The sequence below is a fragment of the Dipodomys merriami genome, unplaced genomic scaffold (assembly GCF_024711535.1).
Source record: "Dipodomys merriami isolate MVZ:Mamm:240054 unplaced genomic scaffold, mDipMer1.0.p SCAF_352, whole genome shotgun sequence".
Classification (NCBI taxonomy): domain Eukaryota; kingdom Metazoa; phylum Chordata; class Mammalia; order Rodentia; family Heteromyidae; genus Dipodomys; species Dipodomys merriami.
The window spans coordinates 351,791-379,313 of NW_027205071.1; the positions used below are offsets into that span (position 1 = coordinate 351,791).

General features: G+C 37.6%; 1 long non-coding RNA gene across 1 annotated transcript; it reads left to right on the top strand.

Moving 5' to 3' along the window:
* The first annotated feature begins 1,224 nt into the window (after positions 1-1,224).
* LOC138804029 (uncharacterized) lies at positions 1,225-26,168 on the top strand. Its single transcript, XR_011365132.1, has 3 exons — positions 1,225-1,535; positions 11,033-11,105; positions 26,120-26,168. It is a non-coding gene; the product is annotated as an uncharacterized lncRNA (long non-coding RNA).
* The last annotated feature ends 1,355 nt before the right edge of the window (positions 26,169-27,523 follow it).

Genomic DNA, 27,523 nt, shown 5'->3' on the forward strand with positions numbered 1-27,523 from the left:
CCAGCACTCCCCAAAAATGAATTGTGGAGTAAGAACTTGATGGTGACACACGTTTTCCTTTTCTGTGAAAGTCCTGGGTGTCAGGTATGAAGTGGAATACATATGCAGACCTCTATCTTATGTAATCAATGTAATCAATGTTTTATGTGCATAATAGTCAAAATAAATGGTCAATACATGAATAAAACAAAAAATAAAATAACTGCACTGAATGCAATATGGAGTCAACATATGTATATAAATATAAATCATATATGTAAATTGTACATGAATAAGATGTTTTCTAGTGGTGGGGATCTATTTCAGGCCTAAAGAATAGACATGAATTTCTTGACTTCTAGGAGTCCAGTTTCCCCTTCCCACACAGTGCAACAGAGTTAACAAGACCAGTTCCAGTCTCAGTCTTGGCAGAAAAATGGCACCTTTATAGTATGTAATAGCATAGTAATTCTAAGGTATTTCATTATTCCTCCATTTTATTAATGTGATTGTTTAAATGCCTCATAAAATATTAACTAACATCGATCAGTGTCCTATAACATAATTGTGTATAATTTTATCCTAGAATCATTCAAGAACTGCTCTTTCAATCATGACATTCATCATATTCCATTGGTAATCATATGGACAGGAATATGTTGCTTAGGATCTCCTTCCATTTGGAGGTGGCAGGACGAAGATTCCAACTGTGGGCTACAGCTCCCACCACTTAAACCCGAGGATAGGGAACTCACCAGTCTGTCCAAGAACATCAACAAGACCAATGATTAGGCAGGCACCAGTGGCTCTCAGCAGTCCTCCTTGATACTTACAAGGCTGTGATGGGAGGATCATAGTCGAAGACACCCTAGGCAAGAAGTCCAACTTCAGTGCCAACAAAGCCAGAATCACTGTGGCTCTAGTGTGGAAGGCCAACCTTGATCAAAAGCAGCTCACAGACTGTGCACATATCCTGAGTACAAGGACTGGGAATGGGAACAAACAGACATACACAACAATCTGTGAAACCATCCAGCTAAATGAGGTCACCCTCTTGTATCCAACTGAATTGGACATTGTTCCCTGAGAAAAGGGCTGGGGGAGCTGCTATTTCTTGACTGTGCCCATGCTGCTTGCATCACAGGATTCTGGCCACACCCCCATTCTTTCATAGTTCTTTCTGACCAATGAGATACAAGAATGGTGGTCACGCCCACATTCCATGCTGCCTGGTAGCACCAGGATTCCTTCTGTTAGTTTACACCACTACCAGCAATTAAGGAAGGTAGAGATGGCTGAGTGGTGAGGAAGAGACTCCAGGCAACTTTGGAATATAGAAGGAAATTGAGATGCCTGCCCTCACCCTGGCTTCTTTCCCTCCTTCCCAAGGTGCGGAATTTCAAACATCAGGCAATGGCACCTTGCCAGGCCGCATAGAGCCCCAACCTGCTCCCTGGCCCAGGTTCTTTGCTCTGAGGCCATGTGTCTGCAATGCCACTGCCATCACTGCTCGCTCGACCTGGAGCATCCTAAAGCAAATTCTCCCAGCAGCACAGGTGAGTGGCTGCCCCCAAACCACCCCTACCCCGGGTCAGACACCCCTCTGAGGGCCCCATGACCCACGACTTGTGTCCTCTCACTGGCTCTGAGGAGCCACCTTTCTGTCTTGGGAATTTCTGAAACAGAGCCTCAATATAAGCTCTTGCTGGCCTATTCGAGGTCTTCCTATCTGTGACAGGTATCCTTCACCAGCCCTGGTCCTCTGGAGTTGGGATGGTAGACATGTAACAACATGTGCAGTCATTAATTTAGAAGGATTATCGCAAACTTTTAGTCCACAGCAGCTGATTCTTTTTCTTCATATTTTTTATAGTGAAAATACTGTACAGAGGGGTTAAAATTACATGGGCAAGATAATGAGTACATATCTTATCAAGCATTGTAGCCTCCTCCTTTTATTCCCCTTCCCATCCCATCCTCTCCCCATCAGCCTACCCGACCCTCCACCTCCCGCTAACAAAGTTGTAAAGTTCATTTTAGACATAGGACTTGTACGTCTCATTGTTGCAATGGGTCCACCTGTAATCCCTATTTAAATGATTTTCTTTCCCTTCCCCTCCATAAATTATAACAACATAAAATATAGTGAAAGCAGGGATTATATCATGGGGGAGGGACATAAAAAGCAACAAAATTAAACTTATAAATGTACTAGAAAAAATGGAATGAAAGTAAAATTTTTGAATACATACCTTAGAGTTCATTTCCCTAACACCAACTTATCTGACCTTTTCTGCTTGAGTCAGACATGGCATCTAGCTCTATTCCTTATAAATTTTTCATTTTATTTATATGTCACTTAATATATACATACATGTGTGTGTAATATATATATCAACTGTATCTGTCCAGTTAATTGTATGGTTATGTATGGTTAGGTAATTTCATCATGTCAAGTTCATGGACTTCCATAAACCTTAACATCCCTGCAACACCACTGCACATGCAATCTTAAGTGTTCACCATTGTGAGTTAGACTCGTGTTTTACCAAAGCTTTATATATAGGGTGTCATTTTTTTCATTTAGTCTTCACACAAAATGTGTGTGCTCCTAGAAATGATGGTATTAATAACTACAATAATGTAGTGTAAATCTTTACATTGAACGCATGCTCAGTATGAGTTGTTCTTTTTTTCCTTTTCTTATTTTATCTTTAGTAAGTTGATTTGAGTTTTGATGTTGTGTTTGCCAGACAAGTATTCCACCACTGGAGTCACTCCACCAATCCTTTCTTGTTTAATTTACTTTACTCATAGAGTAGCAATTTTTACACCAAGCCCCAAAATCAGGGATCATGATTGCATTCCAATATACCCACCTAGTAGGTTGATATGGCTGATACTTTCCTTCCTAGACTGATTTAGAACTGTGATCCTCTCAAATTCTACCACTTTAGTTAATTGTGTGAGCTCCAGTTCTCCATACTTCTAGAAGATAGGACAGACATAAATGATTACAGGTAATTTGAGCGAATCATTGGCTAATATAGGTGATTTGATATTAAAGTTTAGGGTAAGTTTGAAAGTATAATCACAGTAGTCAGATATTTTGCTAAGTAATTTTGTTTCACATTAATAACACATCTTGACCAGAATTAAGGACTTACTTTTATGTCTGTCAACTTGTATGTCATTTGGTAAAATAAACTTCACGTCTTCCATGTGGGATAAAGAACTTTGAATGGTCTGATGTGCTGGTTCACATCTATAATCATGGTTAGCAATCAGAAATAAATAGATCACAATTTGAACATAGTCTAACCAAAAATTCTAGAAGTCCCAATCACAACAAACTAGTGGATCATGTTGAATCATGCCATTAATCTCAGAACCACAAGAGGCTAAGCCTCTGCCTAGTACTTGTGTCACTTGGGTAACTGGGACACTTGTAGGCAGTAACCTCTACTGATGCAGAAACTGGGCTGAGTTTTAGCAAGATGAGGGAGGAGTCTGCCCCACCTTCCTAGGGTCGACCTCACAGAAGGCAGTGAGCATGCTTGCTTTCCTCCTACAAATGGCTTAAGATGCTATGCTGCTGAGTGTTCATTATTTGATTCCAGTGACCTGTGGTAGAGGTGTAAGGAAACATTAAATAAATTTCACATATGCCAATTAAGCTGCTCTCCCAGCCTGTGAGTTCAACTCAGCAAGTGTTCATTATTTGAGAGTTGAGAATACTGAAGTAGGGAAGAGAGGGAGCGTGAGTGAAAGAGGGGAGAGATAGAGAGAGAGAGCTGGGCACTGGTGGCTCACACCTGTAGTCCTAGCTACTCAGAAGGCTGAGATCTGAGGATTGCGATTCAAAGCCAGCCTGGGCAGGAAAGTCCGTGAAACCCTTATCTCCAATAAACCACCCAAAAACCAGAAGTGGCGCTGTGGCTCAAGCAGTAGAGAGCTCACCTTGAGCTCAAGAGCTGAGGGACAGTGCCCAAGCCCACAGTTCAAACCCCATGACCGACCAAAAAAATAAAAGTGAGAGAGGGGAAGGGAGAAAAGAAAGGAAGGAAGGAAGGAAGGAAGGAAGGAAGAAAGAAAAAAAGAAAGAAAGAAAGAAAGAAAGAAAGAAAGAAAGAAAGAAAGAAAGAAAGAAAGAAAGAAAGAAAGAAAGAAAGAAGGAAAGAAGGAAAGATGGAAAGAAGGAAAGAAAGAAAGATAGAAAGAAAGAAAGAAAGAAAGAAAGAAAGAAAGAAAGAAAGAAAGAAAGAAAGAAAGGAAGAAAGGAAGAAAGAAAGAAAGGAAGAAAGGAAGGAAGGAAGGAAGGAAGGAAGGAAGGAAGGAAGGAAGGAAGGAAGGAAGGAAGAAAGAAAGAAAGAAAGATAGAAAGAAAGAAAGATAGAAAGAAAGAAAGAAAGAAAGAAAGAAAGAAAAGAAAGAAAGAAAGAAAGAAAGAAAATGATTGAGAATGAATTGTTTGGAGTCAGGAGTCATATGTCAGAGGTACTACCTGTATTTGGTGTTAGGTCTGCCCCAGGCCATGCAGACCCTATTCAGACACCTTCACACTTCTTGGCTAAGTTTCAACCCTTCATGTGTTGCCTAGTATCTGGCACACCTGGAGTTAGCCACCTCACCATCCTGTTAAGTCACAACCTGGTCAGCCTCTGGTCACACTTTCCATCTGACCAGAGGTGAGTTCCAGAACTTGAAGTCACATCCAGATCCAGTGTCGCCAGAGTTTCCCTCAAACTGCCACACCTCATCTGGTCCTTTACATAGATACATACTTCTCCCAGGTTGGGTCCCCCATTTTTTTACATGGCTTTCCACCATATATGGCATTGGCAGCAGTTCAGTAAATAAACTACTTTACCTGAATGAATACCGTGTGGTGTTCTCTTCATTGGGTACCGAATGAAACTCACCTAATTAATATACTGTACACTTCAGAGTTTCTAGTTATGAATCCATGGTTATTTTTGTGACACATGTGAGATAAGTATCTACAAACCATATTTACTAACTCATCATTTAACAGTATAGTTCTGCCTAGAATTTTTAATAGCAGCTTAATTAACCATAAAGTCTATTTTGTATGCTTTGCTTTGCTTTGTTTTGCTTAAATCAATAGAAGAGTTGGTGAGACAATCTGTGTGAAACCTCATGGTCTGTGTTGGAGGGGCAGAATGATGCAGGCTCCGGCCTCAGGATTATCTGAGGACTGTATTTGTGTATGTGGAAAGCTCTTGGCATGCCAAGTTAGAGAGGGAATATGTTCTCTCTCCCTATCTCAAAGCTCCTGTCAGGTTCCTGGGAGCTGAGGAAGTAGCTCTTCTGCTTACATAAGCATAGAGGAACAGCTAGTCAAGCATTTTCCTGAGTACAGGGAAGTGGTTTGAACTTGCTCTAAAATAGTTTAGATAAAAATATACAAAGACATTGTCTCATAGTTTAAGCAAAATTGTATCTGTTGAAATTCTTTGTGTGAATATTTCCTGACTAAATCTTGGCAAATATAATACTTGCTTGTCTTTAAATACCCACTAGCAATAAAGCACAGCATGCAGTGGCAATTGCTGTTTGCACTCTGTATCCCCTGTATCCTGGTGATTTTGTGACCCTTACCCAGGGACCCCAATGCCTTAGACGTTGCCAACTGGCACCCAAACAGGGACCCTGAAGTGTTGAATTCAGGAAGGTATATACAGGTAAGTACTTTTTTAATTACAGGGTGATGGGACAAGTTAAGTCTACTCCGTACTTACATATGCTAAAACATTTACTTGCTGCTTATGGTATAACTATTTCTTCTTTTGACATAGAAATGTGTATTAATGTAGTTAGGGAATGGAATCCTTGGTTCCCCATTGAAGGGACATTAGATGTTGATAATTGGAAATGAGTAAAATATAATGTAGAAAGAGCTGTTTGAGAAGGGGAAAGGATTCCCGTTAGATTTTGGTCCATTTGGGCTATTTTACATACCCTTTTTAAAGCTTTAAATGAGAAAAGAGGCCACCCCTTCTATTGTAGATTTACAATTGGACTCTGAGGTTAAGGACGTAATAGATAAGGATGCATCACAATTAACAGAAAAAACAAGAAGTAAAGAAGCCTGAAAAAGAACAATCTGAAAGCGTAAATAGAATGTCTGAGCAAATGGAATTGATTTTATCAAGATTACAACATATGGAGTTAGAAATTAGCAGAGTGAAAGAGAATCTGAGAAAGTGAAAGTAAAACAGCCTTCTGCTCCTCTGCTGGCCGAAGCAATTTTTACCGTGTCACTCCCTCACAAAACAGAAGGCTTAGACAGTGAGTTTGATGATGAAATGCATATTTTTTCTTATCCTGTAATTTGATCAGCCCCTATGAATGATTTAGCTCAACCAGTCAAATATGAAGGTGTTGTTGTCAATGATATTGGTAAACTTAAGAAGGCAGTGACGTTGTATGGTCCTCAGTCTCATTATGGTAAGGAATTGTTTAATGGGCTTGCCCGACATTACAATAATTTTGCTCTCGAGGATTGAAAGTTGCTTTGTAGAGCCTAATTAAGGATCCTGAATACCTACAATGGCAAATGTGGTTTACTGAGTTATGTACAGAAAGGACTAGACAAAATGCACAGAGCAATAATCCGCGCCTATAGGTCATAACCTTTCCCATGTTGAGTAGAACAGAAAAATATGCAGTTGCTAATATGCAAGTGAACTCTCCTGAAGAGATCCATGAGTAGTTACGAGACATAGGTATTGAGGCATGGGAGAGGATTCGGCTGGTAGGAGAGCATTATGGCTCCTGGACAAAAGTAATTCAAAAACTTAATAAAACCTATGTTGAATTTTTATCATGATTGAAACTGACCTTGGAACTTACTGTTGTGGGAGAGGCTGCACAGCAACAACTACTGGGCATGTTGGCTTGTGAGAATGTTAATGAGGACTGTAGATGAGCCCTATTGCCTATTAAAGAATCTGGGGATGTAAATACATATTTAAGGGCGTGTAAAGACATTACATCTGAATCCCGGCTTATGCAGTTGTTTGTGCTGAAACTATGCCCACTACCTTGCATGCTTTACAAACCAAACCCGCTAATCTAAAATGTTTTGGATGTGGTCAAATGGGACATATAAAGAAGAATTGTAAAAACGCTACTGATGTTAACAAGAGAGGAACAGGAATTTGCCCTAAATGTAAAAAAGGAAAGCACTAGGCAAGAGTGTGTAGACCAAAAATAGACAATAAAGGATAACTATAAAAATACTTATCCTATGCAGGGAAACTCTCCGTCAGGCCAGCCCCGGGGCCCAGGATTAATAACAAAGGGTAGCCAACCATTTTTCTTCCTCGTCCATGCCACAGGCCACAGCACCGCAATGGACATGCCTATTCATTCATCTACTGAGAGGCATATTGGTTTAAAACATGCTTGCATGTAAGTAACAATTATGGTCATTCAAAAATGACAGATGTCCCCTCCCCAGACATACTGAAATCATGATTTCTAAGTAAGATAGGATTTTATGGTGGTACAAGTGTTGAGATATATGTATGAGTCTAATGTGTATCTTGCACTGAATTAGTCAAGAAGATATCCAATATCATATGGGATAAAAAATGGTAGTGAAAAGATATTCCCTTGAGAAAGATATAGGAGGCTGCGAGAAGTATGGAGAAATTCATATAATTTTGAACGATTTAAAAATGCAAGCTCAAGTATGTCTCATTAAGTGGAAGGGCAAAAGAAGGGGAAGAGAAGAAAATAACTGAAAGCAGATCATTGTCCCAACTTAGAGTACAATATAACATCCAAGTTAAAGAGACACCAATATAATATGTCCCACTTAATTTAGATACATGCAAAATATTTACTTGGGTTTTTACCACTTTAATGCTCCAAAATATATGAAGACTTCTAAGAAACTTTATGTGATTGTCGTTACATCAACCTGAACAATAATTGTGATGAGTCCTCTTTTTCTCAGTATGCTCTTGGAAAATACTCCCTAAATTAATGATGTTGTGACTGATTAGAGAGTCAGTGTAACGAGTTTGTACTTGTATGATAATCCCAGAATAGTTTAATGCAGTTTTTTTCTCAAGATATCCAAGTATATTCTCTGATGCTATACTTTGAACACACCCTCACACCTGAGCACATTATTTGAAATTGCACATCAGCATTTCCTTGGCACATTCTACTTTGTACCTTTGTCTTTTTGCATGTTCCTTTTGATTTCACAGTTGCTCTATTTCCATTTCTTCTGTGCAAACTGCTAAAAACATTGTTCAAATACCACTTCTTGTTTGCAAACACCCAGTCTATGTATGAAGGTACTTTGTCCATGTTAACCAATAGGGTAGTACTCACTCTCTGAGGAGAAAAGTTCCACAGTATAACTCTATGCCCACATTAGAGGGTGTAGAATTTAAGGCATTTTGAGACAAACAGTGATATCTGAATTGAAAGGCTCCTTAGGGATATTTTCTTGGAGCTCATTAGTTTACCCAGGAGAAATAAAAATATCCACACACTTTGGAGCTAATTAGTAAGTAACTGAATTAACACTAGATCCTAGATGTTGTGTTATTACAAGTCACCATTGTATTATTGTTACATCAGAATCCTTCCCTAAATGCATATGTGTATCAGAAAATAAAAGAAAGGTAGTAAAACAAAATGTCTTATCTTTTTAGGCATTTAGTTGTTGTGGTGAGGGTAATGTCTGAACTCTTCCATTCAATAAAAGCTTGAAGTTTATAAGAGCACTTCCTACATATAAGAATTTGTGGCAGGTTCATTGAGAGGGTTATTTCAGCATGGAGATATCCCTAACAAGAATTATATTTAAATAGAGTATATGACAGTTATGACATATCAATGGCTATTGAGGCATTTTCTATTCTAAAGAAGAATCAATTTGCAGAGTGTTCAGTAACATCAGTAAAACTGAATGTTCAAACTTTACTTGGTGGTATTGTCCTATGTTTATAATGAATAGTCTGAAAAGATAACCAAACATAGCTAACAATATTTCAATAAAATTCCAAACTGATGTAGATACATGGATCACTCATTGGAACTGTAGGGCAAATTAGGCTTGTCTGTGCTATAGTTCAACCATAATCTCCTGGTTAAACAGTCTTCAAAAATATTCACAGAATATATCTAAGTAAAGTTCATGACAGTTACATCTGTATAATACTTCTAAGGTCAGGATAAAAGCATTTGTTCCTAACATTTAAAATCAACAGGATTTGTTGAATTCATGGATCTGGAATTTTATGGCTTCACATTCATATCACAAAATTTCATCAATATGACTTACATCTCTACCAGTTCACCAAAACACTGTTCTTATTGAACTTGTCTATCAGGCTAGGAAGTTGGCTCAGTGGTAGAGTACTTCCCTTGCATGCCTAAGGCCCTGGGTTCGATTTCTCAGCACCACATAAGCAAAAAAGAAAAAACCGGTAGTGGCGCTGTGACTCAAGTGTTAGATCACTAGCCTTGAGCTGAAGAGCTGAGGAACAGTGCCCAGGCCCAGAGTTCAGGTCCCATGACCGGACCCCTTGCCCCTAAAAAAAAAAAAAAAAAAAAAAAAAACTTGTCTATGTCCTTTTAGTTTTCAAAACCAAATAGCATATTTCCTTCAATGTCTCTGTAACAGTTTTGACCTTTTCTTCCTGCAAATTCTTTCCTTTCTTCACTTCTGTAAATCTGTTTTTATTACTTTCTTGTTTCCTTATCTCTTTCTTCCAATCTTGTCCACACTGGTGCTCACAATGCTACACTTATGTCATAACTTTTCTTTTCCTCTTCCTTTTAATAATGTCCCCAATTTTATCATTCTTTTTCATATTCATGGTCATGGATATTTTGATGATATCTAAACAGACCTATCTTTGCATCTGTTTAATATAAACTTTAGAATTATCAGAGAGTTTTTTCCCCTAAATCCATCATTTTCACCTGTAATCCTTATCGCCAAGAATATCACTAACACATTTGCCTGGTCATAGATGTAGAACCCTTTAGATTTCTTCTTACCCTTCTACTCCACCCATTATATAAGATGAACGATCAAGATTTTCTTAGTTTCTGTTACTAATTTGATTTCTTTCTCTTTTTTTTGGTTGGTCATGGAGCTGGAACTCTGGGCCTGTGTGCTGTCCCTGTGCTCTTCAGCTCAAGGAGAGCACTCTACCTCTTGAGCTACAGCATTATTTTCGAGTTTTCTAGTGGTTTTCATTGGAGATCAGAGTCTCATGGACTTTTCTGCCCTGGCGGGCTTTGAACCGTGATCCTCAGATCTCAGCCTCCTGAGTAGATAGGATTACAGACATGAGCCACTGGCGCCCAGCACTAATATGATTTCTATGTACTCCTTTTTATGCCCCTGACACAAGTCTGTTTCATGTACTCATCACTGGTCACCTAGTCTTAAACAGCTATTTACAAAGTATGTTTTTTCCCCATTGTCTTTACATATTGGTCCTCTCCATCAACAAATTACTGCTCCTTGTAAGTATGCAGAGGGAAGAGCTCAGACACAAATTCTAGTATCATTATTTACTCACTACATTGACTGTTGGCCTTACATTTCTCATCTATAAATGGATGTAATCTACCAGAAATATTGAAGAATACATTTGCTTACTCCTAGAGCAAGAAAAAGGAAAAGTGACGAGTCCTTACATTTTCCACCCTAGTTTACAAATAAGGAAAGAGTCAAATTCAGTTTGTTGGTATAAAGTCACAAATTGTTTCATGCAGAAATAAAAATATATTTTACCTCCTGGCTCTAAGGGCTGTGTCCTTTGAAGGCAACTACAGATATGTAAGTGGTATTATGTAAATTGGGTCATGTGTCTACAGTTGCATTGAAGAACATACTCAACATATCACTGGAAAACATTCGTTATTGAATAGTATCTAGATGAGAATGTTACTTGAACTAATCACACTAGGTTGAAAACTAATCTTAGTCCATCAAAATTTTCTTATTGCTGTATGTGTTGCCAAGTGTTCTTCATAAATTTATACATAGATTTTCTTCAGTGAACTGGAAAGAAACTAAAACTGAATAAGGATTTCTGCCTACTGAGTGAAGCATGCTTGAGGTATGTGTTGTTACCTTCTAAGGATATATAACTAAGCAACTGGCTATGTGGGTGGTGAAAGGGTTTCTCCTAAGTTCCCAAGGCTAGAAAAAACAAGAACATTTGATAACAAAGCACTCAGATTATTATATTTTATCTATGTGGGATAATAAACATGTGGAAATAAACGATTTTATTTATAAGCAAACAATACCAACAAGAAGAGTGAATAGACATTAGAGAGACTGCAAAAACCACATATGGATTTACTGCCTCACCTGATTATGTGATTGTATTTCTTGATATTGAAACTCTCCTCTTGTTATTCTTATTGTATGTAATCCAACTCTGTTTATTATTATGTATTCAATGTGGGAAATCTAGCTTCAAAGATGTCTAAAAATTTTTCCTTTTCAATCATAACATTGTCATTATCAGGGTCACTCTGGTCACCATCATCTTCAACAAAATTATTATTAGCATAATAAGTGCTAATTATTGAAAGCCTGGTATGTGTCTATGATTTTGTATTATTTGTATTTTGATTAATAATTTTAATATTACCACTGTGCATGCATTCATGTTAAAATTTTGAATAAATAAAGAAATAAAAAAACTAAGCCATATCAGGTAGCTTGACTATGTGCTTATAACAAATTATTGAACCGATTTTTGAAGTATTGCACATTCCTAACCAGTATGAATTAACTTCCTCTCTCCCTGTCATTACACACAAATATTTAAGGGTTTGAACACAACTTTTTCAAGTAATATACTATAAATATTACTACAAGATCATGTGTATATCTAAAATTACCTTGAAAATAATATATTCTACTTTCTATTGAAATATTAGTCACTTTACTCTAGAAAAATTTTGGAAAAATAGACTATATATCTTTGACATGAAAAGGGTAAAAAATAGTAGCATAAAAGTTTTTGAGGGAGCCTATATATTCAGAAATATGTGTGTGTTTGTGTGTGTGTGTGTGTGTGTGTGTGTGTGTATGTGTGTGTGTGTATAAATGTTATGTGTGGAAATTTATACATTTTTAGAGGGAATTTGTCATCATACATATGTATATATATATATATATATATATATATATTTATGTATAGAATTGTGTGCATTAGAGTGAAACAAACATCTTCAAACATAATCAAAATTAAAAAAATCATCAAACCAAGTGCCAGTAACTCACACCTATAATTCTAGCTCCTCTGGCTGCTGAGATCTAGCAGCTGTTTTCACATCTAGCCCCGACAGAAAAGTTCATGTTAGATTCTTGTCTCCAATTAACCACTCAAAAACAGCAATTAGCCCTTTGCTTCAAGTACTACAGTGCTGGCCATGAGCACAAAAAGGCTTAGGGACAATGTCCAGGCCTTACAAACAACAACAACAACAACATGAATCACATTAATTTCACAAAAGTATTTTTAACTGCTGTGAACATTTCTTAGAAACATGAATATATTATCTGACCTTTTCTGCTTGACTCATACATATACTAGATATTGCAAATAAGGGAAACAATGGGACCCATGTTACTTTGGGCGTGGCTTACTTCACTTATTATAATTTTTCTAAGCCTTTCCATTTCCTAATAAATGGGGGAATGTCATTCTTTCTGATGGAGGCTTAGAATTCCATTGTGTATATATACCACATTTTCTTGATCCATTCATCTACTGAGGGGTATCTGGGTTGGTTCCATATCTTAGCTATGGTAAATAATGCTGCAATAAACATAGTTGTGCTGGTAGATTTAGTGTGATGCAAGGAAAATGAACCCTTAGATATGTATTTAAATGTTTTTTTTTCTTTCATGCATTTGTTTCTAACGCATTTATTAGATTATTTCTTTGTTGCTTTATATGTCCCTCCCCCACAGTATAACCCCTGCTTTCACTATATTTGATGTCGGTATAAATTGTGGAGGAGATGGGGAAAAACAAGTCGTTTAAGGATCCAGGTGGCCCCTTGCAACAAAGAGAAGTACAAGTTGTCATATGGAAAACGAACTTTACAATTTTGGTGGGGGGGGGAGAATTGAGTGGGGGGGGTGAGGGAAGGCTAGGAAGGGATGTGAAGGGTAAACAAAGGAGGAAGCTGCAATGTTTGATAAGAAATGTACTCATTATCTTGCCCATGTAATTGTAACCTCTCTGCACAGTATGTTCACAAAAATAAAAATAAAATAAAAAATTTAAAAAATGAAACATGAATATATGCCCCTGGAAAATGTTAAGTAAAAAGGATAGAATATTTATGTCTATATTAAAGACATGACTATTTAGATTGTTTAAGATATTTAGATAATGATTAGGAATTAAGACTAATGATATGTAGGTAATAATTGGGACTGGTATTTTATTCTGTTTTATGATAGTAATAAAATGACAATTGTAATGATTATATAAAATTACTCTTGATTGGTATTTGAATTATATTAAGGGATAAATATTTTTTGAAGTTTTTTTTATTGTGAAAATACCGTACCAAGGAGTTGCAATTACAATGGCAAGGTATTGAGTATATTTCTTTTCAAGCATTGTTGCCTCCTCCTTTGTTTCCCCTTCAATCCCTTTCATCTCCCCATACACTGATCCCCACACCCTCCCTCCCCCATTCCCGGGCCAAAGTTGTAAAGTTCGTTTTTTAACATAACAAAAATAACTCAGATTTCACTGTATTTGATGTTAGTATAATTTGTACAGGGGAAGGGAAAAAACTAATCGTTTAAATAGGAATACAGGTGGAACCATTGCAACAATGAAATGTACAAGTCGTTATGCTGAAAAATGAACTTTACAACTTTGGTGGGGGGAGGGGATTAGGTAATGGGGGTAAGGGAAGGGATGGGAAGGGGAAACAAAGGAGGAGGTAACAATGCTTGATAAGAAATGTACTCATTATCTTGTCCATGTAATTGTAAACGATCTGTATGGCATTTTCCAAATAAAAAAATACTTCTCAGTCCCATCTCTCAACATTACAGGACTTAACTTTCCAATTAAGCGACATAGACTGTCTAGTTGGATTAAAAAGCAAAATCCTTCTATCTGCTGCCTTCAGGAGTCACACCTTGCCCATAAAAACAAACATATTTTGAAAGTGAAAGACTGGAACAAAATATACCAAGCAAATGTCCCCCATATACAGGTGGGAGTTGCAATCCTAATATCAGATAAAAAAGGCTTCAAATTAAAATTAGTGAGAAGAGAAAAAGAAGGTCGCTACATATTAATTAAGGGTATGCTCCTTTAGGAGGATATTACAATTCTAAATATCTATTTGCCAAACAACGGAGCACACAAATTTATCCAAGAAACAATACTTCCCTTAAAGCTCACATAGATCCAAAGACATTAATTGTTGGGAACTTTAACACACCACTATCCACAGTACATAGATCAACTCAGCAAAAACTCAACAAACTGCAGATCTAAACAACTGCAAAGATTAACTAGATTTAAAAGACATCTAACGAATATTTCACCCAGCAGTATCAGCACATAGAATATTTTCAACAGCAGCACATAGAATATTTTCAAAAACTGACCACATTTTAGGTCACAAAACAAAAGTCCAAATTCATTGAAATTATGCCTTGCATTCTCTCAGACCACAGGAAATAAAATTAGAATCCAAAGCCAAAACCACCAAAGAAAGTCCTGTAACACATGGATGCTGAGCAACATACTGTTGAATCACGAGTAAGTCGCATAAGAGATTAGAAAGGAAATTCAAGTGTTCATGATCTTCAACAAAACGAACACACAAATTACCAGCTCCTCTGGGACACAGAAAAGGCAGTACTCAGAGGCAAGTTGGAGAGATATGAAGCCAACAATTTAATGACACATCTGAACCTCCTTGAAAAAGAACAGCAAGATAAATGCCAACGCAGTAGATGGAAAGAAATAATTAAAATTAAATCAGAATTAAATGAATTAGAACCAAAAAAAATGGAATCAACAATACCAAGAGTTGATTCTTTGAAAAAATTAACAAAATTGACAGATCCTTAACAAATCTTATCAGAAAAAGAAAAAAAACTCACCCAAATAAATAAACTCAGAGATGAGAATGGAAACATCACCAGAGAAACAACCAGGATTCAGAACATTAAAAGGGAATACTTCTCAAAACTATGCTAGTAAGTTTGAGAACTTGACAGAAATCGACCTTTTCATAGCAAATATTGACATGCCGAAACTAAAGCAAGATGAGTTAAACCATTTTAACAGGCACATATCAAACATTGAGATAGAAACAGCAATAAGAGAAGTCCCATCTAAAAAAAGCCCAAGACCAGAAAGATTTACATCAGAATTCTACAAGGCCTTCAAAGCAGAGCTCACACCAATACTATTCCAACTCTTCAATGTAATTGAAAGAGAACGTGCACTACAGAACTTATTCAATGAGGCCATCAAAACCCTCATCCCCCAAACCAGGCAGGGAATCATAAAAAAAGAGAACTTTAAACACATTTCTTTGATGAACATTGATGCAAAACTTCTCAACAAAATTTTGGTCAATCGACTTCAACAATTCATCCAAAAAAGAATACACCACAATCAAACAGGATTGATTTCAGGGATGCAAAGTTGGTTCAATATACACAAATCAATTAATATATCGCAACAACAAGAAAACGAATAAGAACCACATGGTTATCTCAATTGTTTGAGAAAAAGCATTTGACAACATCCAACAAACCCTTTATGATGAAGGCTCTGGAAAAATTAGGAATCCAGGGATCATTCCTCAATAGAATAAAGGCTTTATATGACAAACCTACAGCTATCATTATACTTAATGGTGAAAACCTAAAGCCATTTCCTCTTAAATCAAGAAGGGGACAACGGATTGCTGGTTCATAGGGGAGCTCTATGTGGAGCCTTTTCAGGAAATTCCATACTACTTTCCAAAGTGGTTGAAAAAGTTTACACTCCCACCAACATTGCAGTAAGGTTCCCTTCTATCCACATCCCTTCCAGCATTTGTTGTTATTAGAGGTCTTGATTTTAGCCATTCTAACTGGAGTGAGGTGGTATCTCAATGTTGTTTTGAGTTGCATTTTTTCATGGCTAGGGAGGTTGAGCATTTCTTCATGTGTCTATTGGCCATCCTTCTTTCCTCTTCAGAGAAGTTTCTCTTTAAGTCTTTAGCCCACTTACTTATTAGGCAGCTGTTTCTTTGAAGATTTGTTGTTGGGGGATTTATTTCTTTTTGAGTTCCAGGTATATTTTAGATATGAGACCCTTGTCCGTTGTATGGCTAGTGAAGATCATCTCCCAATTCGTGGTCTTTCTATTGATCTTGCTAGCTATGATCTTTGCCATGCAGAAGCTCTGCAATTTCATGCAATTCCATTTATCCAACATTTTTTTGATCTGTTGTGTTTCTGGGTCTCTATTAAGAAAATTACGGCCTGTGCATCATTAACCAAATGTTCACAAACAAGTCCAAAGTTACCATCACGACTATGTTTATTGCAGCATTATTTACTACAGGTAAGATACGGAACCAACCCAGTTGCCTCTCAGTAGATGAATGGATCAAGAAAATGTGGTATATATACACAATGGAATTCTATGCCTCCATCAGAAAGAATGACATTGCCCCATTTGTTAGGAAATGGAAGGGCTTGGAAAAAAAATTATATTAAGTGAGTAAGCCAGGCCCCCACAAAACATAGGTCCCATTGTTTACCTTATTAGCAATATCTGGTGTATGTCTGAGTAAAGCATAAAAGATCAGATAATTTAATGTTAGGGAAATGAATCCTAAGATATGTATTCAAGTGTTTTTTTTTCTTTTATTCGATTATTTCTAACACATTTGCAAGATTATTTCTTGGTTGCTTTGTATGTCCCTACCCGACAGTATAACCCCTGCTTTCACTGTATTTGATGATGTTATAATTTGTGGAGGGAAGGGGAAAATCAAATAATTTAAATAGGGATACAGGTGGACCCATTGCATTACAACAATTAGATGTACAAGTCGTTATGTCAAAAACAAAATTTACAACTTTGGTGAGCAGGGGGAGGATTGGGTGGACGCGGGGGAAGGATGTGAAGGGATGGGGAAAAAAAACAAAGGAGGATGCTACAATTCTTGATAAGAAATGTATTCATTGTTTTGCCCATGTAATTGTAACCCCTGTGTACGGTATTTTCACAATAAAAAAAGAAGAGGACAAGGATGTCCACTCTCTCCACTTTTTTTCAATTTAGTATTAGAATGCCAAGCTACAACAATAAGACAAGATGCAAACATAAAATCGATCCAAATAGGGAAAGATGAAGTAAAACTCTCCCTCTTTGCAGATGTCATGATCTTGTATATAAAGTATCCCATGGACTCCACTCCCAAATTACTCATAATGATTCAAAACTTGGCAAAGTAGCCAGTTATAAAATTAACCCTAAAAGACAATGGCTTTTCTCTAATCCAACAATGAGAAAAGTGTGGCTCAAACAAGGAAAACAACTCCATCTATGATAACCCCCCCCCAATAAAAAGCCTAGGAATTAAGCAAAAAGTGAAGAATCTTTATGATGAAACTTTTTTATTTTTTGTCAGTCACGGGTCTTGAACTGTGGGCCTGGGTGCTGTCCCATGGCTCTTCAGCACCAGGCGAGAGCTCTATCACTTGAAGCACAGCACCACTTCCGGTTTTCTAGTGGTTTATTGGAGATAAGAGTCTCACAGACATTCCTGCCCTGGCTAGCTTTTAACCATGATCCTCAGATCACAGCCTCCTGAGTAGCTAGGATTACAGGCACGAGCAATCAGTGCCTGGCTGATGAAAACTTTAAAAATCTAAAAAAGGAAATCAAAACAGAAATTAGAAAGTGGAAAAACCTCCCATGCTCCTGGATTGGAAGGATCAACATCGTGAAAATGGCAATACTTGCAAAGGCTATCTACAACTTCAATGTGACCCCTATCAATATTCCAACCTCATTCTTGAAGGAAGTAGAAGAGGCATTCCAAAAATTCATTCGGAACAATAAAAGACCCCGAATAGCAAAAATCATCAAAAGCAGAAAAAAAAGTGCTGGAGGAAAATGAATACCAAATTTCAAACTCTACTCCAACACCCCAGTAATCAAAACAGCTTGATACTGACACACGAACAGACTTCAGGAACAAAGGAATATAATTGAAAATGCAGAAATGAACCTACAGACCTATAGCCATCTAAACTGCGATAAGGGAGCTAAAAAATTAAAATGGAAGAAAGACAGCCTCTTCAGGAAATGGTGATGGCCAAATTGTTTAACTACTTGTAGAAAACTAAAGCTAGATCCTTATATATCACCCTGCACCAGTATCAACTCCAAATGGATCAAAGACCTGTAGTCCAAGCAGACATTCTGAAAACATTACAGAATGGAATTGGAGAAACTCTAAGTCTCCTTGGCACAGGTCAAATTTTTCTTTAAAGAGACCCAGAAGCACAACAAATCAAAGAAAGTTTGGACAAATGGGATTGCATGAAATTGCAGAGTTTCTGCATGGCAAAGGATGAAGCTAGCCATTTCAATAGAAAGCATAAGAATTAGGAGAAGATCTTCACTAGCCATACAATGGACAAGGGTCCCATATCTAAAATATACCTGAAACTCAAAAAATTAAATCCCTTAACAACAAATCTTCACAGAAACAACTGCCCAATAAGTAAGTGGGCTAAAGACTTAAAGAGAAACTTCTCTGAAGAGGAAAGAAGAATGGCCAATAGACACATGAAGGAATGCTCAACCTCCCTAGCTATAAAAGAAATGCAAATCAAAACAACATTCAGATTCCACCTCACCCCAGTGAGTATGGCTACAATCAAGAACTCTAACAACAGATTCTGTATGATATGTGGGCAGAATGGAACCCTAGTGCATTGTTGGTGGGTGTGTAAACTTGTTCAACCACATTGGAATATAGTATGGAGATTCCTCAAAAGACTCCACATAGAGCTCCGCTATTTCCCAGCAATCCCACTTTTGAGCATTTACCTGAATGATACAAACATGATTATTTTAAAGCTACCAGCACGACAATGTTTATTGCAGCATTATTTATCATAGATAAGATATGGTAGCAACCCAGATGCCCCTCAGTAGATGAATGGATTAAGAAACTGTGGTATATATACACAATGGAATTCTATGCCTCTATCAGAAAGAATGACATTGCCCCATTTATTAGGAAATGGAAAGACTGGAAAAATTTATTTAAGTGAAGTAAGCCAGGCCCAATGAAACATAGGTCTCATGGTTTCCCTTATTTGCAATAAGGTATATTTGTGAGACAAGCAGAAACGGTCAGATAAGTTGATATTAGGTGAAATGAACCCCAATATAAGTATTCAAATGTTTTTTCTCTCTTTCTTGTGATTGTTTCTAACATTCATAAGATGATTTCTTTGTTGGTTTGTATGTCCGATCCCCACAATATAACCCCTGTTTTCACTGTATTTGATGTTGGTATAATTTGTGGAGGGGAAGGGAAGAAACTAATAGTTTAAATAGGGATACAGATGGACCCATAGCAACAATGAGCTATACAAGTCGTTATGTTGAAAAATTAACTTTACAACTTTGGCCTGGGGGGAAGATAGGGGGACACGTGGTGGGGGGATGAGAATGGATGTGAAAGGGAGACAGAGGACGATGCAAAAATGCTTGATAAAAAATGTACTCATTACTTTGCTCATGTAATTGTAAGATCTCTGTACAGTATTTCCACAATTAAAAAAAAGAAATATACTATTCAGAAATATATAGAATTAGGGCTGGGAAGGTGGCTCAGTGGTAGAGTGCTTACCTTGCATGCTTGAGGCCCTGAGTTCAATTCCTCAGCACCACATAAGCGAAAAGAAAAAATCCACAAGTAGCGCTATGGCTCAAGTGGTAGAGCACTAGCGTTGAGCTGAAGAGCTGATGGACAGCATCCAGGCACAGAGTTCAAACCCCATGACTGGACCCCAAAAAATATATATGGAGAGAGAATTATAAGATATAAAAATACTTAAGACACAGGATCATTGTAGTATTAACAAATATGTTCCCTGTATCTGTTGGATATATTTTCACTTCTGTTATAGTGGCCTTTGAATTATTAAAGTTGTTCATCTGATGTTATCTAGTTTATTCTTGCTTTTCTTTTGCCATTAATGAGCGTCCTGAGCATCTAGGATTACAGGCATGACATATTGGCGCATCTTTTTCTTTCAATATTTTAAGGGTTTTCCACTTTCCTTTTAATTCAAACATTGTCCTGTCAGTAATTCTGCACATTCTCAGACTGTTGTTCTCAAAGATGATAAGCATTTGTTTGATCGGTAATTGTCCTGTTCATTATCTTTGACATAGTTTTCATTGTTTCTATTGATTTGCCCTTCTTAATTATTTAATATGACGATTAGAATATTTAATATATAGACTTAAGTTTTACCTCTTTGGAGATTGTAGAAGTCATGTCAAAAGAATTTTTTAAAAGATTCTTATAGAGACAGCATTGTGAACTTTATACATAAAAAAAAATTAGTTGATCTTCGTTCCTATGAAGAAATAATAAAAACATGATTTAAATTATATGGTGATATATTTTTAAATGGCATATGAACAAAAATATGATAATCAGCAAAATTTTCCCTAGTGACTATCCCATTTATTCCCCCATCCCACTTTTCCCTGCTCGGGAGCCTAGAAAGGAAAATGAAAATTTGTGTTGATTATTAAACATTGTGAAATGCTCAAACTAGCTTTTTAGAAGCTCTAGAGGGTTGGGATGTACAACTGTGTAAGTGACCAAGCCTAGCATATGCAATGCCCTGTGCTGGAACTTCAGCATGAAGAAGAAGAGGAGGAGGAAGAAGAAGAAGAAGAGGAGGAGGAGGAGGAGGAGGAGGAGGAGGAGGAGGAGGAGGAAGAGGAAGAAGAAGAAGAAGAAGAAGAAGAAGAAGAAGAAGAAGAAGAAGAAGAAGAAGAAGAAGAAGAAGAAGAAGAAGAAGAAGAAGAAGAAAGAAGAAGAAGAAGAAGAAGAAGAACAAGAACAAGAACAAGAACAAGAACAAGAACAAGAACAAGAACAAGAACAAGAACAAGAAGAAGAAGAAGAAGAAGAAGAAGAAGAAGAAGAAGAAGAAGAAGAAGAAGAAGAAGAAGAAGAAGAAGAAGAAGAAGAAGAAGAAGAAGAAGAAAGAAGAAGAAGAAGAAGAAGAAGAAGAACAAGAACAAGAACAAGAACAAGAAGAAGAACAAGAACAAGAACAAGAACAAGAACAAGAAGAAGAACAAGAAGAAGAACAAGAAGAAGAACAAGAAGAAGAACAAGAAGAACAAGAAGAACAAGAGGAGGAGGAGGAAGAGGAGGAGGAGGAGGAGGAGGAAGAGGAGGAGGAGGAGGAGGAAGAGGAGGAGGAAGAGGAGGAGGAGGAGGAGGAAGAGGAGGAGGAGGAGGAAAAGGTACAGAATCATGTTTATCCACATTTTATTTAATGAATAATTGTGGCAAAATAAGTGTTTCAAGTTTCATTTTGATCTTTACAGTAGTTCCTGTTTAGCCTCTGGATATACATTTCAAGTTGATACCTATAATCAATGAAGTACTTTATGGAGTTAACCCTCAGTATCCAGAATTTCCACATCTAGGTGTTCAATCAACCAGAAATTTAAAATATTCAGGAAAAAACTTGTTCCCCAAACATTCAAAAGAGCAACTATTTACATACTGTTACATGTATGTTGGTAATATATATAACCTTGACGTGATTTAAAGTGTAACTTACTTTGTATGACATACTATGCTATTTTCTATATGGGATTAGAGCCTATGCTGATTTTAGTATACTCAATCAGTTCTGGAAGCAACACTGTAAATACCAAGATGACTATTTTATGCTTTTACCCAGACAAATATAGCTACAATAAAGCTTCAGTTATAAATTGGGTACAGTAAGACAATAATAACAGTAACTAATAAAAATAGAAAAATTGTAACAATATACTGTAAAAAAATCAAGTAATGTGAAATGGATGTGGAAGTGCATACCTGTAATTCCAGGAAACAGAAGCCTAGGCAGGAAAGTAATCAAAGAGATATACAGTGAAACTTTATCTCCAAAAGAACCCCCCCACCCCCCAAAAAAAGGTATTATGTGAATGTGGTTACTTTCAAAATATGAGATGTTTTACCGTGTAATCTTTTCAGAGCACAGTTCAGCACATGTAACTAACTACAGAAGGGGAAATTACAGTGAAGGGGACTACTGTATGGTTTTTTTTTGTGTGTGAAGAGAATAATGTATCTTATTTAAAGGTTTTTTTTTTTTTGAGAAGAAAATCCATGCACAATTCTTTTGCCTTTTTCTGAAACTCTAAGACCTTTCTCCCCTCCCAACTAACCATCTTCCCACCTGGGTGCTGGAAAGGACAAGCACTCCCAAATTAGCTTAGCTGTGCCATCACGTCTTTTCATGGCAACAATGCTTGAAAAGAAATGTACTAATTACCTTGCTAAGGTAATTGTAACCTTTCTGTACGGTATTTTCACAATTAAATAGAAAAAGCAGAAGTACAAACATGATTTGTTCCTGAACAATCAAGCTTCCTGTAGCCTGTTTTATTCTTCCTATTTTGCTCCCAGATGCCCAGAAGACACTGGTTTGAAGACATATTCTGTATTGTCAGGTGTGTGAGATAAATGACTCCCTTAGAAGAAAATGTGAATTTGAACATTGAAATTGAGAAGGGAAATCAAACTCTTCCATCTTTTTTAGTAAGGACCAGAAAAAAATGGCATGTACTTACATGCTGAGAGTAAGCAACATTTGCCACCTGTGGTAATGAATTTAATTTTGATGCTGTTGTGAAATGTGTCTGACATGTGTCCTGAACCCTAATTCCTTATTTTCTGAGAGCACCACCTCTTCAGAAATTCGGATTAGTGCTGTGAATATTTACTTCCTGTAAAATGTAGTTGCTTGGATATTTTGATTTTGTGAAAGCTTGGTTAGTTTGATATTGTTCTCTCAGTTAAACTATAAGCAAATAAAAATGAATTGAACCTGATTAAATTAAATTCTTTCTGCCCATTTACTCTGGTACAGATTTCTCTGATTTAGGAAATCTATATTTTAAGTCATTCTGGATGCCTAACTAGGTCTGTGTATGGGGATGAGTCAATAAGAATTGCAGACTTTGCCACATTGATTTTGGAGCAAAAACTTATAGCTGGTAACTGGGCAACGATTCAAAAGACAGCAGAGGCTGAAGCCATGAGCCCTCCTGGCTGTGTTCAGCTCCAAATCTGTTCTAAAACACCCTCACTTCTCATGCATTGGTTTCTTTTCCTATCCAAAAGGTTTCTGGAGCTTCAACTTATGCTGGCCTCCTAGTATGCCAACATGAGGGAAGTCAAAGCAAGCAAGGCAGATGTGGCAGAGGGATTTTTTTGGTCGGTTGTGGGGCCTGAACTCTGGGCCTGGGCGCTGTTCCTCAGCTCTTCAGCTCAAGTCTAAAACTGCTGATCTAAACAACAGCATATATCAACTAGATTTAACAGACACCTATTGAATATTTCACCCAGCAGCATCAGAATACAAGTTTTTCTCTGCAGAACATAGAATATTTTCCAAAATAGACCACATTTCAGGTCACAAAGCATTCATGTCCAAATTCAGAAACATTGAAGTTGTACCTTACATTCGCTCACATCACAAGGGAAAAAAATTAGACCTCAACACCAAAAACCACCAAAGAAAGTCCTGTAACATATGGAGGCTGAACAACACACTGTTGAATCACCAGTGATTCAGGGAAGAGTTTAGAAAGGAAATTCAAATGTTCACGATATTCAACAAAAATGAGCACACAAATTACCAGCTCTTCTGGGACAGAGCAAAGGCAGTAGGCAGAGGCGAGTTTATAGCTTTGAGTATCTACATCAACTAATTGGAGAGATCTAAAACCAAAAATTTAATGAGACATCTGAACCTTCTTGAAAAAGAGCAGCAAGATAAACCCTAATCATTGAGATGGAAAGAAATAATTAAAATTAAATCAGAATTAATTGAATTAGGATCCAAGAAAACCATAGAGAGCATCAACAAAACAAAGAGTTAGGTCTTAGAAAAAATTAACACATTTGGAAGACCCTTAGCAAATCTTATCAGAAAAAGAAGAAAACTCACCCAAATAAATAAACTCAGAGATTAAAATGGAAACATCACCAGAGCAATAACCAAGATTAAGAAAAGTAAAAGGGAATACTTATCAAAACTATGCTAATAAGTTTGAGACCTTGGCAGAAATGGACCTTTTCATAGCAAATATCGACATGCCGAAACTAAAACAAGATGAGTTAAAACATTTTAACAGGAGCATATCTACAAATTCAATGCAATACCTAACAATATCCCTATTTCATTCTTCAAGGAATAGAAGAGACAATCCAAAAATTCATAGGGAACAAGAAAAGACCCTGAATAGCATAAAAGATCACTAACAGAAAGAAAAGTGGAGGAATAGCAATGCAAAATTTCAAACTGTGCTAGTAATCAAAACAACTCGGTAATGGCACAAGAACAGACCTCAGGTCCAATGGAATAGAATTGAATCTACAGATATATAGCCATCTAATCTTCGATGAAAAACCGAAATAATTAGAATGGAAGAAAAACAGCCTCTTCAGTAAATGTTGCTGGCAAAATTGGTTAATCAATTGTAGATAACTAAAGCTGGATCCTTATATATCACCCTGCACCAGAAACCACTCCAAATGGATCAAAGACCTCAGAGTCAAAGCAGACACTCTGAAAACATTATAGGATGGAATAGGAGAAAACTTAGAACTCCTTGGCACAGGCCGAAATTTTCTTAATAGAGACCCAGAAACACAGCAAATCAAAGAAAGGTTGGACAAATGGGATTGCATGAAATTCCAGAGCTTCTGCAAGGCAAAGAACATAGCTAGCAAGATCGATAGAAAGCCCACGGTTTGGGAGAACACCTTCACTAGCCATACAACAGACAAGTGTCTCATATCTAAAATATACCTGGAACTCAAAAAATTAAATACCCCAACAACAAATCCTCAGAGAAACAACTGACCAATAAATAAGTGGGCTAAAACTTAAAGGGAAACTTCTCTGAAGAGGAAAGAAGGATGGCGAATAGACATATGAAGAAAAGTTCAAACTCTCTAGCTATAAAAGAAGTTCAAATCAACCCAACATTGAGGTACAACCTCAGCCCAGTTAGAATGGCTATAATCAAGAACTCTAATAACAACAGATACTGGAAGAGATGGGGACAGAAAGGAATCTTAGTGCATTGTTGGTGGGCGTGTAAACTTGTTCAACCACTTTGGAAAGTAGTATGGAGTTTCCTCCAAAGACTCCACATAGAGCTCCCCTATTTCCCCGCAATCCCACTTTTGGGCATTTACCCAAACGATCACAAACAAGACCATACTAAAACTACCAGCACAACTATGTTTATTGCAACATTATTTACCATAGGTAAGATATGGAACCAATCCAGATGCCCCTCATTAGATGAATGGATCTAAAAAAATGTGGTAGATACACACAATGGAATTCTATGCCTCTATCAGAAAGAATGACATTGCCCCATTTGATAGGAAGTAGAAAGACTTGGAAAAAATTAAGTGAATCAAGCCAGGTCCAAAAATATAGTTCCCATGGTTTCCTTTATTTGCAATAACTAGTATATTTTTGAGACAAGCAGAAAATGTAAGTTAAGTTCATGTTAGGTGTAATGAACCCCAAGATAAGTATTGAAATGTTTTTTTTTCTTCCTTGCAATTGTTTCTAACATATTTATAAGATTATTTCTTTGTTGCTTTATATGTCCCTCCCCCATGGTATAACCCCTGCTTCCATTTTATTTGATGTTGGTATAATTTGTTGAGGCAATGGGCAAAACCAACCTTTAAATAGGGATACATTGGACCCATTGCAACAATGTGCTATACAAATCATTATGTCCTGTAGAGAGCTGTGAGAGGCCGCACCTGGAAGATAGCACCAGCTTCCGCCCTCCGCCTTCCTGATGGCGAGTGCTCTCATGGTAAACAACTCCTTATAGGGCTAAGGCAAAGAATCTGGCTTGCTTCCACACACCTGAACCTATTGGTGGTTCTCACGTGGCGTATCAGCGTTGGCTACCCAGTGGGTACTTAAGGCTGTGGGGAATTCTCCCCAGGGTTGGGGTCAGAAGATTACTCAAAGGTCCTGAATAAACTGCAGAGAGAAGAGTCCAGTGTCGCGTCTTCCTTGCTGGTCGAGGCGGTAGCGACACGTGGTGGCCCGTACGGGGAACTCAGCCATAACCCCAACGAGGACTCAGAACTCTCTGCGGTCAGGGTGGTGCACCGGTAAGTTCCCAGGTAAATGGGGAATCTGTGACAAGAGCAGGGGGATTTTTGCTCTTCTCAGTAGATAAAGAGAGAGTGAGAACCCGGGGCTAGTCAATAGAGTAGCCAAAAGTGAAAGTAAAGTCTTTTTACCAGCTTTAAATGTTTAAAACATGGGCTCTTCTTCTTCGCACCCAATTTTTTTTGGCTCTCAATGAGCTACTGCACTCAAAAAAGTTAAAAATAAAAAAAAGTACTTTAGAGAGATTTTTGAATGAATGTGACATCGTTGCCCCGTGGTTCGCTGTCTCCGGAAGCCTCACGGTGGCCTCTTGGGAGAAACTAGGGAGGGACCTAGATTTTGCCTCTGAACAAGGAATGCTTAAGAGAGGAGTGAGACCAATATGGAAACTGATAAGAGGCTGTCTCGAGGACCAGCGTTGCAGTGAGGCAGTAGAGAATGGTCAGGCCGCCTTAGAAATGCTGCAGGAAGAAAGATCGGAAAGGGCAGACAGCGAAAAGGAGGAGAGCAGGGGGGGGTTATACCCCGATTTTGCCGAACTAGAGACCTCTGAGTCTACAGACTCAGAGGAACTACAATCACTCATAGAACAAATAGAAAAAACAAAGATAAGTAAGAGGAGGAAAGGGAAGGAGAGAGAGGACCCAGATAAAGACGAATGCACGCCCTCCGTGCACCGCCCCACACCTTCGGCCCCTCCGCTCTATGCGGAGTACCCCAGAAGTGGCAGCCTTGGCTGTTCTTTCAGCCCAGGTGTGTGGAAAGCGGTCAGAACCGAGTTACATCTAGCCTGTCCAATATTTCAGGATCCACAGGGACAGCGGTATCATGAACCTTTAGATTTTAAGGTTATAAAATCTTTAGCTGAGTCTGTGAGGACTTACGGAATCACAGCCTCCTTTACTGTAGCCCAGGTGGAGGCCCTAAACAGACATTGCATGACACCCGGTGATTGGAGTGGGCTCGCACGAGCTTGTTTGAGCCCAGGTCAGTATTTAGATTGGAAGGCCTTTTTGATTG